Raw genomic sequence first — 15,147 nt, forward strand, 5'->3', positions numbered from 1 at the left:
GAGGAGCATGATGTCCCACTATCTAAAGAGCAACTTGTGCTTCCTGGAGCTGTTGATCCATTTCTTCCCTTGGCAGTAGAAAGCAACACTGTGCACCACAGCTCATGCCCTGATAAGGCCCTTTCTGAAATTGCCATGAACACCTTGAAAAGGAGCGTTCCATTAACATCCCACCAGATATGTGTGCTGAAAAATGATGGGGGGCAAATTCAATAAAAGCCTGAGTGGTACAAGTATGTCCTTCAAAAGAAAGAAGCTGCTGCAGAAGCAAGCTAGCAGGTTTACTGGGCCTCTTCTAAGTTTTGCTTTTCAACTTTCACAAGGTTTTTGGTAGAGCAGTGACAGAATATGCAGTTTTGAGCATCCTGTTAAAATGCTCCATGACAGAGGCTTTTACTTCATTGCTAGCAACAAAATGGTGAACAGTAAACAGCTTTAAGAGCTTGCTTAAAGGCTGATTTAAAAAATCTTTCCTCTGGTCAGGCTATAATTTGTAAGAACCAGGCTGCCTGCTGAAAATGGTTTAAAAAGCCATTGCTATTTCACAACTTGTTTTGTCTTTTAGACCAATGGCCTGGGCATGTTTGCATAATACGTCTATCACCGTTCAGATGTACATAACACCATCATTATGTTCGGAAAACTGTTGCATATCCACCAAGTTTGCCTGCCATTGTGCATCCAGCTCTGCTACAATCACCTTGTATCTTGTGCAGTGCTTTCTTGCCACTTGTGTAAGCATCCTTGTTTGCAAGCCAGGTTGCCACAGCTTCTGTTGAGACCAGCAATTTGCCTTTTAGCAGGTTCAAAAAGGTAATTTATAGCCCCAAAGCTTCCCACCTCCCCAGGAGCATAGTAAATGCCTTTTAACAGAAGGCCTGGGGTGGGCTGGGAAAGGGAGGGTGGGGGTGCACACAGAACTGGGCCTCAGGGCCCCTTGGTGGCTTCCTAGAACAGGTCCATGGCCCTCAGGCATGGAGGACCCTCTAACTTGTGCATATCCCCACACTGCTTTTGGCACCACATGGCCCTCTGGAACTTCTCCTCCCCATCTATCTGTCAGGGCTTCTTCAGCGGCCTTGTGAAGTGCTGGGCCCCGAACCTGCCTTTTACTTTTATTTAATTACTTCTATTCACATTAACATTTTAATTATTTATTTCATTAGCTTTCATCATACATTTGACGCCTACACTTTTATGGGCATATATCACTGAGTAACAGAACAGTTGGGGCTGGCAGAGACCTCTGGAGATCATCTAGGCCAACATCTCTGCCCCAGGCAGGGCAGCTTGAGCAGGTTGCTCAGGCCCACGTCCAGTCAGGTTTGGGTACCTACAAGGACGGAGACTCCACAGCCTCTTCGGGCAACCTGCTCCAGTTATCAACCACCCTCACGCTAAAGAGTTTTCTTATATACAAGTGGAATTTCCTGTGTTTCTGTTCGTGCCTGTTGCCTCCCATCCTGTTCCTGGGCACCACTGAGAAGAGTCTGGCACCATCTCCTTTACTCCCTCCCATCTGGTATTGATACACATTGATAAGATCCCCCTCCGCCTTTCCTTCTCCAGGCTGAACAGCCCCAGCTCCCTTAGACCCTCCTCATATAAGAGTTGCTCCAGTCCCTTAATCCTCCTTCTGGCCCCTCACTGGACTTCCTCTGGTGTGTCCACGTCTCTCCTGCTGGGGAGCCCAGACCCTCACCCAGCACTCCAGATGTGGCCTCACCAGTGTTGAGCAGAGGGGAAGGGTGAACTCCCTCGACATGCTGGCAACACTCTGCCTAACACAGCCCAGGACACCCTTGGCTTTCTTTGCCATGTATATATGTCTATAGACATAAAGATAATCAAACATATATGTATGCTATGTAGACACATATAAAAGTACATAAAGTGTATCTGCGTATGATTAAATATTTACACATATTTGTACTCTCCTTTATATATTTTTATAAATATATGTAGAAATATATAAACAGAGAAAGAGACTGCAGGAGAAACGAATCCTTTTATACATGAATGACCACCTCCTGGCTCAAGAGAAACATGCAGCAATCAGAAGGTGATCTGAGATGACATGTGTATCACAATGTTAAAAAATGGCAACCAGCCCATCAGAGAGCAGTATGAAAAAACACGGGGGTATGGCACTGTCAAAAATGGAGGGAAGGCAGTGGGAGGGGGCTTCCTCTTCTGATGAGCTTCTGGATAAACTGAAAGGGGTGAATGGTCAGGGCAGCCTGTCACTGGGCTGCCTGAGAACATGCGGGGCCTGACAGTCGGTCAATCCCAGATCACACCAAAAAAATCACCAAGGTCGAACCGGCACAAAAGAGTAGTGATTGCAATGAAGGTTCATTTAAAGGGATTTAAACAGGGAAAAAGATGACAAGAGAGGCTTAAACTTACACTTATAAAAAGTGATAATGAAAAAACATGGTCAGTGTTACATAGAGGAAAAAAAAAAAAGATTTCAAAATGATGTTTCTGTAAAACACATACCACTCCAAGTGGTTTTCTAAAGCCATTCTGCGTAGAAATTGGACAATTGGTCCATCTAATCCAGTATAGGTGCAGCAAACAGCACAAAGAACGGTGCTGAACCTGTACTGGAGAAACCGTATCCCTCTCCTCCCAAACATGGAGCAGTTTTGAAGTCATCTCAGTAGTGAGACAGAGATTTAGATTCTTTCAGTGAATTTTACAGCACTGCTTTGGGGTATTCTAGCTACCTTTTAATAAGGATGCCTCATAACTCTCTGAATGTTACTTTATTCTTGCCTCTAACACCATTCAGTGGTAAAGAATGTCATAGCCTAATTAGGTATATAAGTATACTCTTGATAAATTAAGAGATGGTATTCTAGAAATTGCTTTAAAATGCCCCATTATTCTTGTGTTGTAACAGGGAAAGAACAGACTTCAATATAAGTTTTTCCAGGATATCCTTTCATTGCATCTTCTGTTACCCTCTTATATGAGATAAGGAACAACAGCCTCTTCAGTTCTTCAGAGTGTTTTTACACCCTTTAACACAGTATAATCATCATTCCAAGTCCCCTTCATACTCGGTTTTCTAGCAACCGCATTCCAAAAACTGCATGAGGGAGGAGTGGAAAGAGTTGTTTTTTAATTAAAAGTTTTTCAGTAAAAAAAATACGAGTTTTAGGCTGTTTGCCCTGACAATACTATTTTCAAATAGCAGCAATAGAGCAAAACACTAGTGTTTCTCATTTTAATTGCATAAAACCAGCACGAATAAATTTTATCAAGCCTGTAAGTATACAGAGGGTGTCTTTCTTTAACTCCATCTTTGTATATCTTTATATACAAAAAGGAAAAAATGAGTCTACGGGTCCATACCAAATGAAAAGAACAAGGTTAAAAGTGGAAGGAAGATGCAGAAGAATGTGTAGGTAAGGGTCAGAAATCTTTAAAAAGGCTTTTGGAAAACTAGGAACAGATGCAATAAGGAAAGGTAATAGTCACAGTGGCTACTGATGTCCTTAAATTTGAAATAGCATCTCAAAAATCAACTTTGATCCCTCACTTGATATGCAGGAAGAATCCAATTTAGAGCAGTCCTTTAAACATCAGAGCAGTCTCTGGAGTCTGAACCTTAGTAGCCATATTTTTCATTTAGATGAGTCTTGCCATCACCACTTTGACCTAATGGACAAAGAAGAAAGTCATTTTTTTCCTCTGAGATGAATTTGTAGCAAAGTATGAAGCAGTCTCTAGATAGCACATGCCAGATGGGCAAAAATAGGATAATAACCTTTTGATTTATACTTCGAAGTGTGTGTGAATATATTTCCCTTCCCTCCTTTTCTTCTGGTGTTCTCATTACACCAGCTCAGACAGAAGATAAGTCTATTAGCTGGCAGAGATAGGAAATGGAGTTCCCTCTTACGGGCACAACTGGCTTGGCTCTCCCAGATCATACTTTCTCTAAGCTATTGAATTATGTATTTTGCTCCATTTGATTCATTTGCCACGGAAGTGTAGTCTTTTCCTTGAAGGAGGATTGACTAGGTTAGAGTTTTCTCTAGTGAAATTTATGCTCGGTTTTCTTATTCCCTCTGGAGCCTGTCCACGTTATAAGCCCATAACAGCCTTATTAAAAATGACTGTCATGACTTCACCAAATGAAGGCTAATCTTTGAACTTACTAAGAAAACAGGAAATTCCTGTCACACTGAACGCTAAAGAATGGATTTAGCTCTCTGAAGTGTTAGAAAACGGAAAAACAAACTTCAGGTGCATCTGTCCATTTACTTGGCAAGATCAAGCTACTACAGAAATCGTCAGCATTTCACTGCAAGACTTCCATAGCCACATAGCCATACCAGAAATAAATCTGGGGCACAACATGCCAGAAAACATGAGGTCTGCGTAATGTATTTGTGGACATTTTATTTATTTATTTAGGTATGTTACAAGGAAATTCTATAGCAGAATAGATTTCTAGGTAGACTCTTGAGCTATAGAATAAAAACCTTAAGTGGTTGATACCTGCAGGAGGAATCCATATGCAATAGTCTGGGTCATCATCTGGATACTGTGAGGAGAAAAAAGAGGGCTGGACCTGCAAAAGGAGAAAAGATTTTTAAGGTGATGCACCCCAGCAATGTGTCACAGCCACATAAGTCTCCTAGATCCAGTTCATTCCCAGTAAGAGTCACAGAAACATAGAAAAGTTGGTTGGATGGGACCTCTAGAGGTCATCTACGCCGATTTCCTGCTCAAAACAGGACCATTACCAACACTAGTATCAGGTCAGCTATGACCTTCATAGAGGAAAGCTGGGCAGACTAGTCGAGGGAGATTAATGTAACGCTCAGCTTTACTGAGTAACAGAAGCGTATTTGACATTTGCTGTTTCAATGAAAATTGTTCCCTTCCTCCCCCCAACTCCGTTTCTGGATGACATTTCTTGTCACGCTAATGTTATGGTAGTGTCATTCGACATTGAACTTCTTTACACAGGACAAAATTTTACAGTAGAAAATTCAAAATTCAAATTCAAAATTCAGAAGTTTCAAAAAAATGCTTTAGTGATTTTAAAGCACAATCCAACTGAAAACTTCGGGTTTAAAGTCATTTTCAAATTGGAGTATATAAAAATTCAGCTATTAAATAAGGGTAACTTAGTAGTTCAAAAAAAATTCTGGTCTCACTGGCATCACTGATTCACTGCAATTCAAATACTGACACAACAATGCTTTTTTGTCCCCAGATTTTTCAGTTTTGTCACATCAGCATCATTTTCTCAATAGCTTTTTTTTCCCCCCAACACCTGCAGATTGGTAATAAATAAAAAAACTCATACAACCGTAGAGTAAAACATTGCTAAGAGTTCAAAACATACCCATATTACTTAGTATAGATTTCCATTACCCTAGACAGCATGACACATTCACCTTTATTCACCTATGTAAATTAGACAAAAATCTGCTGAAGAAAGTATTGTCTTATCATAATCCAAAGTCAAAGATATCAAAAAATTATGAAACAGGGATAATTGCTGGTCTTTAGAAGATGTATGTGTTTACACAAATATGCACAACAGGGAAGAATTTTCAGAAGACTTCTAGAGAAAATAGTTTGGCAATAAACAGAAAAGTGATTTAGCCTTAAATTGATAAGAAGTAATCTTCAAGTCTACTTAGAACTGTTAGAAAAGGGAGCTAATTTAGCTCTCGCCCAGCTTAGCACTAGTGCCTAAAGTAGACGAAGCCTGCAGGCCACAGGACTGAATTGCAAATGAGCTCGAGGGACATTGCTGAGGATGCGACTGCAAACCCAGCTCGAACCAGCCCTCAAGGATACAGCACACAATGGCCAGAGGTAACCGTCAACCTCCGGATAAGATACAGCACACAATGGCCAGAGGTAACTAACGGTCAACCTTCGGATAAGAGAAGGCACTGTGAAACAGGAACATAGCAACCGTCCCGGGACGTAGACGTGAACCAATCAAAAGGAAAGAGACCACCGACTCAGTAAAGAAGATTGGAAGAGACTGTCACTGGCAGGCAGGGAAATAAGACTGTAAGGAGTATAATTACCCCAGAATGTCTTTGTTCGGGGTCCCTCCCCAGAGGCACCCAGCTCGAGCTGTTGCTTTGCTGTACCGTAATTTAAATAAATAATTAATTTCGCTGCTAGACGTACGTGAGACTCTGCTCCTCGGAAACCTAGGGTCAAACTGTTTCCGTAACAGAACTTTGGCAGCAGGCATGTGCTGGTTATTTAAAAAAAAAAAAGTCTGTTTGGGGCAAAGTGCAAGGAACAGAAATTACACAAGACAGCTGAGCTTAATACTAGGTTAACACATGAAATCCTTCTGGACATATTACTTCAGATACTCAGCATAGGGCCTTCCAACTTCTTAAATAATCATTCATATGTTCTTTAAGATAATAAGTCTGTTCTCATGGATACATACTTTTGTTTAGTTTTTTTGTTTGGTTGTTTTTGTTTGTTTGGTTGGTTTTTGTTTGCTTTGTTGGTTTTGCTTGGTTGGTTTTTGTTTGGGTTTTTTGTTTGGGTTTTGTTTGCTTTGTTTTTTGTTTTTTTTTTGTTTTGGCTTGGTTTTGGTTTGGTTTTGGTTGTTGTTTGTTTTATTGCTTTGCTTTTGTTTTTGGTTGGTTTTGGAGGTTTTTTGTTTGTTTGGGTTTTTTTGTTTTGTTGGTTGTTGGGTTGTGTTGTGGGCGGTTGCATTGTGTTGTGTTGTTGGTCGTTGTGTTGCGTTGTAGGTTGTTGTGTTCCCTTGTAGGTTGTTGTGTTGTGTTGTGGGGGTGCTGCGTTGCTGGTCGTTTTGTTGTGTTGTGCCTCGTTGGTCGTTGTGTTGTTGGTCATTGTGTTGTGTTGTGCTGTGTTGTGTGTCGTTGGTCCTTGTGTTGTGCTGTGTGGCTGGCTGTCATGGTTGGCTGTTGAGTGGTTGTGTCATGGGTCGTTGGGTGCTGTGTCGTGGGTGGTTGTGGGGCATTGGGTTGTGGGGGTTGGGTTCTGTTGCGGGTTGGGTGGTTGGTTGTGGGGTGGTGTTGGGGGTGTGGGGGCAGGGGTTGGTGGTGTGGTGGGCTGTTGGGTTGTGGTGGTGCAGGTAGTGGTGTGTGGTGGGTTGCAGGGGTGGGTTGCAGTGATGTTGGGTTGTAGTGTTGTGGGGTGTGGTGTTGGGGTGGTGTGTGTTTTTTGTTTTGTTTTTTTTTCTGTTGTTGGTTGGGTTTTCCTTTGGGTTTGTTTTTTGTTGTTGGTTGTGGTGGATTTCTGTTTGGGTTGTGTTGGTGGGTGGGTGTGGTGGGGTTGTTTTCTTGGGTGTTTTTCTGTTGTTTGGTTTTTTTGGTTTGTTGTGGGTGGTGTGGTGTTGTGGGAGGGGGATTAAGCAAGCACGCCAATTTTTGCAAAGCTGAGCACCTACAGATATGAATTTCAGCGATATCTATAGAATTATAGAATAATTTAGGCTAGAAGGTCATTCAGTCCAAGCTCCTGCTCAAAGCAGGTCTAATTAGATCAGGTTGCTTGGGGCCATGTCTAGTGGAGTCTTGAACAAGTCCAAGGATGGAGATTCCACACCAATGTAAGAGGAGTCCCATCAGCATTCACCATCTTGGTGGACTCCTCTGGACTCACTCCAGTACCTCAGTATCTTGTACTGGGGAACCCAGACATGGGCACAGCATTCTGGCTGCAGTCTCACAAATGCCAAATAGAGAGCCACTTCCCCAGACCTGCTGGCTGCACTCCTACTAATACAGTCAAGGATGCAGTTGGTCTTTGACTCACATTCAACGTCTTGTCCAATAGGACCCCCAGATCCTTTTCTGCAAGAGCTGTTTCCCAACCGATCAGCCCCCAGCCTGTTATTGTGCATGGAGTTATTCCATCCCAGATACAGGACTTTGCATTTCCCTTTGTTGAACTTCACGAGATTCCTGCTGGCCCATTTCTCCAGCCTGTTCGGGTCCCTCTGACAAGGGCCCTGCCCTCCAGTGTTATCAATTGCTGCCCTCAATTTGGTTTTGTCTGCAAAATTGCTGAGAATGCAGTCCATCCTGTTTTCAAAGTTGTTAATGAAGACATTAAACAGTTTTGGTCTCAATATTGATCCTTGAGGGATGCCACTAGTTACTGGCTGCCAGCTGGACTTTGCACCACTGGTATCAACTCCTTGAGCTCAGCAGTCCAGACAATTTTCCACCCACATTATCATCCACTTATCCAGCCCATACCTCACCAATTTAGTGATAAGATGACTTTGAGAGACTGTGACAAAAGTCTTGCTAAAAAGTCAAAGTAAACAACATCCACTGCCTTCTCCTTGTTCACAGTGTCAGTCACCTCATCACAAAAAGCAATCAGGTTTGTCAGGTGTTATTTGTTATTTATGGAAAATCCATGTTGGCAGCTTCCAATAACCTTCTTGTCCCTCATGTATTTAGAGATGGCTTCTAAGAGGATTTGCTCCATAACCTTCCCAGGTTACCTGGATCCTCCTTCTTGCCCTTCTTGAAGAAGATTGTGACATTTGCCTTCTTCCAGTCATCAGGAATCTCCTCCAGTTACCATGATCTTTTGAAGATGGCAGCTACCTTGCAATGACATCAGGCAGCTGCTTCAGCAGCTTTGGATGCATCCCACGTGGTCCCATGGGGCTGCATACGTCTAATTGGCTTAAGCAATCCCTAACTTGCTTTGCTCCCACAGACTCTGCTAGTAAACTGTGACGCACCACTAGAGGAACGTCTGGGATTCTTTTGGATTCTGGGGTTAGTTGCGCTGGACTTGAGATCATCATTTGTCAAGTAGAACCACTTAGCTCTAATAAGTTCTACACGTGACAGATGCTGGACAATGCTAAACAATTAACACCAGACAATCTGCAAGTATAACAAAGCTAAGAAGTATAGTAAAGAACTAAAAATAGAATACACCTATCAGAGCTCTATGGTTAAGCCACGGATGCATGGTGCAATGACCGCTCTCGCCCTTTCCTTGTCCTTATGGGCCACCCCTCCGATATAGCTTTCCCCGGACCGTTCTCACCATGCTCGAGCTGCACCAAGATGATTCAGGTTCTCCCTGGCAGTTGGCATCAGGGGCGTCCCCGCTGATGGGTGGGTTGTCGGGTCCGCAGGCCAGCTGACGGTGAGTCCGAGTCCGCACCAGAGGTATGTGGCTTACTTCCTTTTATCCTTCCCGGGCTTAGCTCATTATCCAATCGATCAATGCCAGACCACAGTTACACGATAGAACAGATGGCCTCAGTCGATAACAGTACGTATACCAACAGATATCAGTACGCGTGGTCGACAGATAACCCAGTGCAAAGTTCCCCAGTACCTAGATGCTTATGATGTGAGTCTGCGGTGTCACTTCCCCTTTGCTGACTAGGCTTGCTCAGCACTCATGGTGTCACTGGAGGGCTACAGCAACCCCACAGTGTGGTGGCACCGGCCATGGTGCACCTGGGGTTTGTTAACTCTTGGGGAGCCCCCCAGAGCAACCCCCTCTTCTATGGGCTGCACCATCTGGCTTCCCATCCTTGCCTGTGTGGCACCTATCATAGGCTCAGGGACTACTAACTACAACTAATTTTTTCAAATAAATAAATAAATATATAAATACACACACACACAGATGCATGCTTACATGCTGCCTGTGAAGAACAGGCCCAGGATAGAATGACCAGTTAAGGAGTCTCTCTTCAGCATAGTCTTAGCTATGTATCTAATGCTTTTGATTACTTTGTAGGAAGCCATCAAATAAGCCAAAATTTGTTTTGCTTTTTTTAAATCTACTCACCCTTTCCCTACGTATTAGCAGTTAAAGATGAAGTCTGTCTTTATTTACCTTTAAATGTGGCAGTATATGCTGAATAAGTCCCTTTCACTTTCAGGCTTTATCAATCAAATCAAGCTATTTACCAAGTGCTGAAGAGCTAACATTACATAGCTGCGGAGGCAGACTCATTTTTTACAATGGTGCATTTAAAGTCAACGAACACAGTCCACGAAGACCAAACATAGCCCTTAGCTTCTTTTCCAACACCATTCACATCACACTTGAAGCAATTCAGAGTTCAACATTTTAGCCTTTAAAGGAGCCAAGGAAGTGCAGGGTGTTCAACCATTTTTCTTACACAGATTACAGAAGGAAGAAATATTCCTTATTCTCTTCAAATTTTAGAAGCCAACACTGGGAGAAAAGGAAATCATTTTATGCCATTCTAACTCCTTCTTATGAGAACTCTATGGAGTTGACCTATATTTAAAAAGTTTTACTGTAAGATTTGCATTTGAAATTTACAGTTCTTTAAGTATAGAGAGAATATTTGAGGGGGTGGGAAAGAGGCAACAAATACCAGAACTGTCTACAATAATGCAGGTAGCACAGCTAAAGATTACCCCTTTGAACCACTTCCGATCTTCAAAACTACACAAAACAATGTATGAATTTTATACTACAGAGACAGACATTTTAGTTTGTCAATTGATACTTCAAAGTCAGTCCAAGCTCTTTCTTTATCAATGATATGAACACAAGGGGCTACTGACTTTATGATCTTCAGTTGCTGGGTTCCCAGGTCAAGGACTCTTTCAAAGGCCTGATTTTCAGGATTTATGGACCAATTATTCTCTTAGAGACTTAAGGAAAGAACATAGCTCACTTGTAATTTACATTACAAGATCTCTTCACAGTACTCTGGATATGAACTTAAAGCTGCCAAACCCATCTTTAAAAGCATATATATTACAAAACGAGGCAAACACTCACATTATTTTCCCCCATTCCAAGTGGGGAACTGTGCAAACAGTTTCCCTTTGTCCTAAAAGCTAACATTTAGTTAAATAAGTGAAAAAGTACAGATCTCAACATTGTTACAGCTGATTAGGAAGTCCTACTAAGAGTTTCAAGGGAAATGAAGCTACTCAAAGGAGAAAAGAAGGAAACTGTTGTTAAAAGTGGCATTTTAAAGCTGTATGGGAAAATGCGGAGGAAGGTCGAGGAGCTAGGTGATGGAAGCTAGCCAGACCGTCCCGTGGGAAAAGGAGCATCAGCTGGGCACGCTGACCCACAGTCACACGGCCGAGCCCGTGCCAGTGTGGCGCTGCACCTGGGCTCTGAATCGGAAGCAGCGATGAGCTCAATGTGCTTGCTGCGCATGTGTGCCGTCCATAAAAACCTCACATAGTGCCCCCCCGGCGTTCCTCGCCCTGGACCGACGCTCAGCGGTGCCAGGGACTCTCCCGCTCCATTAGTGCCTCGATCGGGGAAATCGCTGGGGAACCCCCGCCCAGACGCAGAGGTAATAAACGCTCAGTATCGACCCTGGTGTGCCTTGTGTTTGTGTATCCGTCCCTGCCTTACCCTTACAAAAGCTAAAATTGAAAAAAGGAAATAACTGGCTGTCATAGTAGAACCCTTAATAGATTGAAAGTTATGCTTTGGATCTGCTAGAAAGGTTTTATTTGTGGTTTGTGTGTCCTGTCAATCATGCTGTCCTTTGTGTGACCCTTAGTTACTTGGCCCTTGTGTCCTACCCTTACATTATTAAATCATTGGTGGGGGTGACTGTCAATCAAGGGGAACATTCTGGAAGGGGAGCGGGCCTAGGTGCTGGTTGGCAGATGGGTGGTGGTGGTGGTATCACCACTCGCGATCTTTTCCAAGGCCTGAAGAAGGCAAGGGCATATTCCCCGATTGAAGACGGCTCTGCTGGAGGCTGCAGGTGGTCTGCTTAGAGTACAGGTCCCTTGACCTGGAAGCAGCGCTCCTCACTCCGGGTGCGGCCTGCTCATCCCTTCCCCCCCCCCCCCCCCACTTTACCACTTTCATGTGTCTTTCTTTGTTGATTGTCTTCTAAACTCAAACCTGTGTATGTATAAATATATAATCATTTCTGTTTACTTTTTTCCTGAAGCTTCAGGTATACCATTGTAAATAAGTTAATACCTTGTGATTATTGTATGTTGTTATCAATATTATTATAGTTGTTATCATTACTGTTCATCAGTTCATTAAACTTTGTTACTTGTTAACCACTACAATTGTGAACTCATTCATAAGGAGTAGGGACGCCTATACTACCACCTGAACCTGTTCAGTGTATGGAGCCTGCTGAACTACTTTACCAGGGTAAAATGCCTATCAACTGGTTTGGTCGTTCTGCAGAGGCCTCCTGGCACACTGGCATATAACTTTTTAAATTTTCTTCTTCCCTTTGTAAATAAGTCCTGCATCATCTTTCAAATGCAAAGGATGTAATAGTCTTCATTACAATTGTCACATATTTGAGTTTACATCATCAGGTTGCTGAACACACTTGAGAACTTACTTGTGCTTATGAAAAGGAGGAATTTAATAGTTAAAAGAAGAACTAAAGCTGCATGGGGAGCCCCACTTTATACCTGGTCCTTAATATCTTTAGATTTCTTTTAAGGTCAACTTTAATTCTGACTATACACAGATAAATTCCCATGATAAAACTTATATTTTACAAAATATGGTCAACATTAAAAGTTAACAGCTATTCATACTTTTCATATGCATCAGAAACCTGGTCACAGACCAACACCCCATAGCACAGTCTGTATTGCAAATACAAGACATGCTCCCAAGCTCCAAAAAGCATAGTCTTACAACAATTACAACAGCTCTTCTTGCATCATTTTTTGTCTAAAAGCTCACCCTTCTTAATCAGGGGAAAAAACCTTAATGCGAATGCAGTAAGAAACCCAAAAAGAATGTTGGTGTGCAACATTTTAATGATTTGAAGATAGGAAGTAGCAGTTTTAACCTTTTCCAATTTTAATTCTGAGGGCTAAAAGCATCAATATGAAGCATTATAGAGCAATACAGGAGTAATAAGGGTACGCTGAGCAACTGAATTGAGCTTTCAGGTTATTTGCACTGACAGGCCCACCCAAAGCATAAGGAACGCAGACAGCTAGCTCCTGTCTCCGTAATCCTCCTTCTCAAGGCAAGAAACTGGCCCAGTCCCCCAGCGGTGCCCTCCAGTCAGACACAGATACAGCAGACCCCACTGCCTCTCCAAGCAGTGCCAGCTCATTTCTGGTTGCACCAGGCTCTGATTATTCGCAAAGTTAATGAACAACAACACTCAGTAGCAGCCAGAAAACCCAAATTCTTTCCATCAGTGAACTCCATGCTCAGAGGAAAGGGTCAAAACAAGACCAAGTTATTCCTGTCTTTTGGTCAGCAGAGGAGTCCCCTGTACCACAGACTAGATAACTAGAGGTATTTAACTAGTTTTGACAGTTTTGCCTCAAAAGACCAAAGCAGCTGCACCAGACATGAGATCCAGCCAATAACTCAAGAAATTTACTTTGCTTATATAGGAACAGTAGCTACTGTGTGTTATAGTAACTGATGCCCTATAATTACAGAGACTTAATCGAATTAGATATTGGTCAATAATGTATCCAAAGCACGTGTTCCAATTACACAAAAAAGCCCAGCACCCTTCCAGGTTTTGTAGAGAACCTTTATTTTTGAGGCATGCACATTATAAAATGCAAATGACACTTGTTTACATGGATTTAAGATTATAGCACAGGCCAACAATCAGTGAATTCACCAGTGAGGTGGAAGCATCTATTTCTAACTCATTGTGGAGAAAAGGTAGAAGGGTTCAAGGTGCATAAGTGGAGTCAGCCATTATTTGTAATTCACTAAATTGTGCTCCTTCTGTCACCCTTGCAACTTAAATAGCCACTCATACTCAGGAAAACATTCTAGCACAGCATATTTTCCCAGAAGCTCATTATGCTGCCATTTACTTCTCTCACTCTCTTTTAATCTTTGCTCATTATAGAGAATATTTACATGTAAAATGGTACCTGCTTTCCAATTGACCTTCTCCCTTCCTGCCTGGTCTATTCAGCGATGACAATAACCCCACAACACATGGACTGAATGACAGATTATGACACCAGAATCACATCCAGGATGAATCTAGCAGAAGCAGTTAAACTTATGTGAGTACTCGGAGCCACTTAAAACAGTTATTATATAGAAAAGCTGACCACTTGTTCAGGTGTTTAAATAGGAGCTGAGCTCTCTGGAGAACCTGGCTTTATAGGCCCAGCTCTGCAACGAATGCCCTCTTTTCTTCCCCACCACAAAAGCAGCATGGGGTAGTCTGTTTCTCAAAAGCAGCATTTGCTGTTCTGCAGCTCAAGTGCCAGCTTTCTATTTATTGGTACATGCAGGCTCAAACAGTGTTTGAGCGGGATCCTCAGCAAGAGCAAATTATTATAGCTCCAGTCACATCAATGGAGCGATGCCTATTCAGGCCAGACATGGAGCTGGTCCACTTTGTTTAATTATTATGATTTATTTATTTATTTTACAACAAATCAGAAGGCTTTGCAGGGACGTTTCCAGCTCAAAGCAGTTTTTTGTTTCTTTTTCCATCTGAGTTATAAACCCTTGAAAGTACCAGGTTTATAATGGAAATGCTGACCAACTTTAACTACAGCATTGCAAATGGCAATGCTATAATTAAGCTTCAATCTCCTTTGGAAAAAAGGAATAGGGAGGTTATTGTTCAATGAACTGCTGTCATTTGCTGCAGCGATTCTTAATTGTGTCTCATTACTACAAGATGATCATTACTCTACTTGTCTATCTGATTTAGAGACCACTAAGCATCTTGTAACAAGCAGCCATCTCCTATGCAACAGTCCTTTGGCTCTCACCCTCATTACTCAGAATCTGTCCAATTATTTGTCATTAAAGTAATAAAAAGGACTGCAGCAGAAAACGTGGGAGGTAATTGTTTGAGGCCTATCGAGGAAAAAATGAAAACTTTTCAAGGCACTGGGAAAGTGACTTCATTAATTAAGTGTTAGAGAATATGCAAATCAGTCACAATCTCAAGAAAATGTAATAAAATAGAGAAAACATTATCACTTGAGATAAAGGAAGGCAGAGTAACCCAGTCACTGCCGGCTTTAGTTGCTTTCTAACAATGACGACAATGGCAAAATGTGTGAGCTCAAAATAAAATGAGCAGATGGGTGCATTTCAGCATGAGCTGGCCTCCTAACATTTTGTAGCTCAGAGCTAGGGAAGAAGGCAATGGCAGTATGGGGTCCCAAATTAGGATTTCTCATG

At 42.2% G+C, this 15,147-nt stretch overlaps 1 long non-coding RNA gene across 2 annotated transcripts in view; it reads right to left on the reverse strand.

The window, feature by feature from the left end:
- Positions 1-282: 282 nt before the first annotated feature.
- Positions 283-15,147, reverse strand: part of LOC138064317 (uncharacterized) — a 72,882-nt gene continuing 58,017 nt past the window's right edge. The window contains exons 1-3 of one of the 2 annotated variants that reach the window (XR_011137578.1): positions 6,072-6,273; positions 4,516-4,588; positions 283-3,669 (exon numbers count right to left, since the gene is read on the reverse strand). This is a non-coding gene — a long non-coding RNA (uncharacterized lncRNA). Of the gene's footprint in view, positions 3,670-4,515; positions 4,589-6,071; positions 6,274-15,147 lie in introns of those variants that run through there. The other variant, XR_011137577.1, reaches the window with a different exon arrangement.

Source organism: Struthio camelus, chromosome W (genome assembly GCF_040807025.1).
Source record: "Struthio camelus isolate bStrCam1 chromosome W, bStrCam1.hap1, whole genome shotgun sequence".
Classification (NCBI taxonomy): domain Eukaryota; kingdom Metazoa; phylum Chordata; class Aves; order Struthioniformes; family Struthionidae; genus Struthio; species Struthio camelus.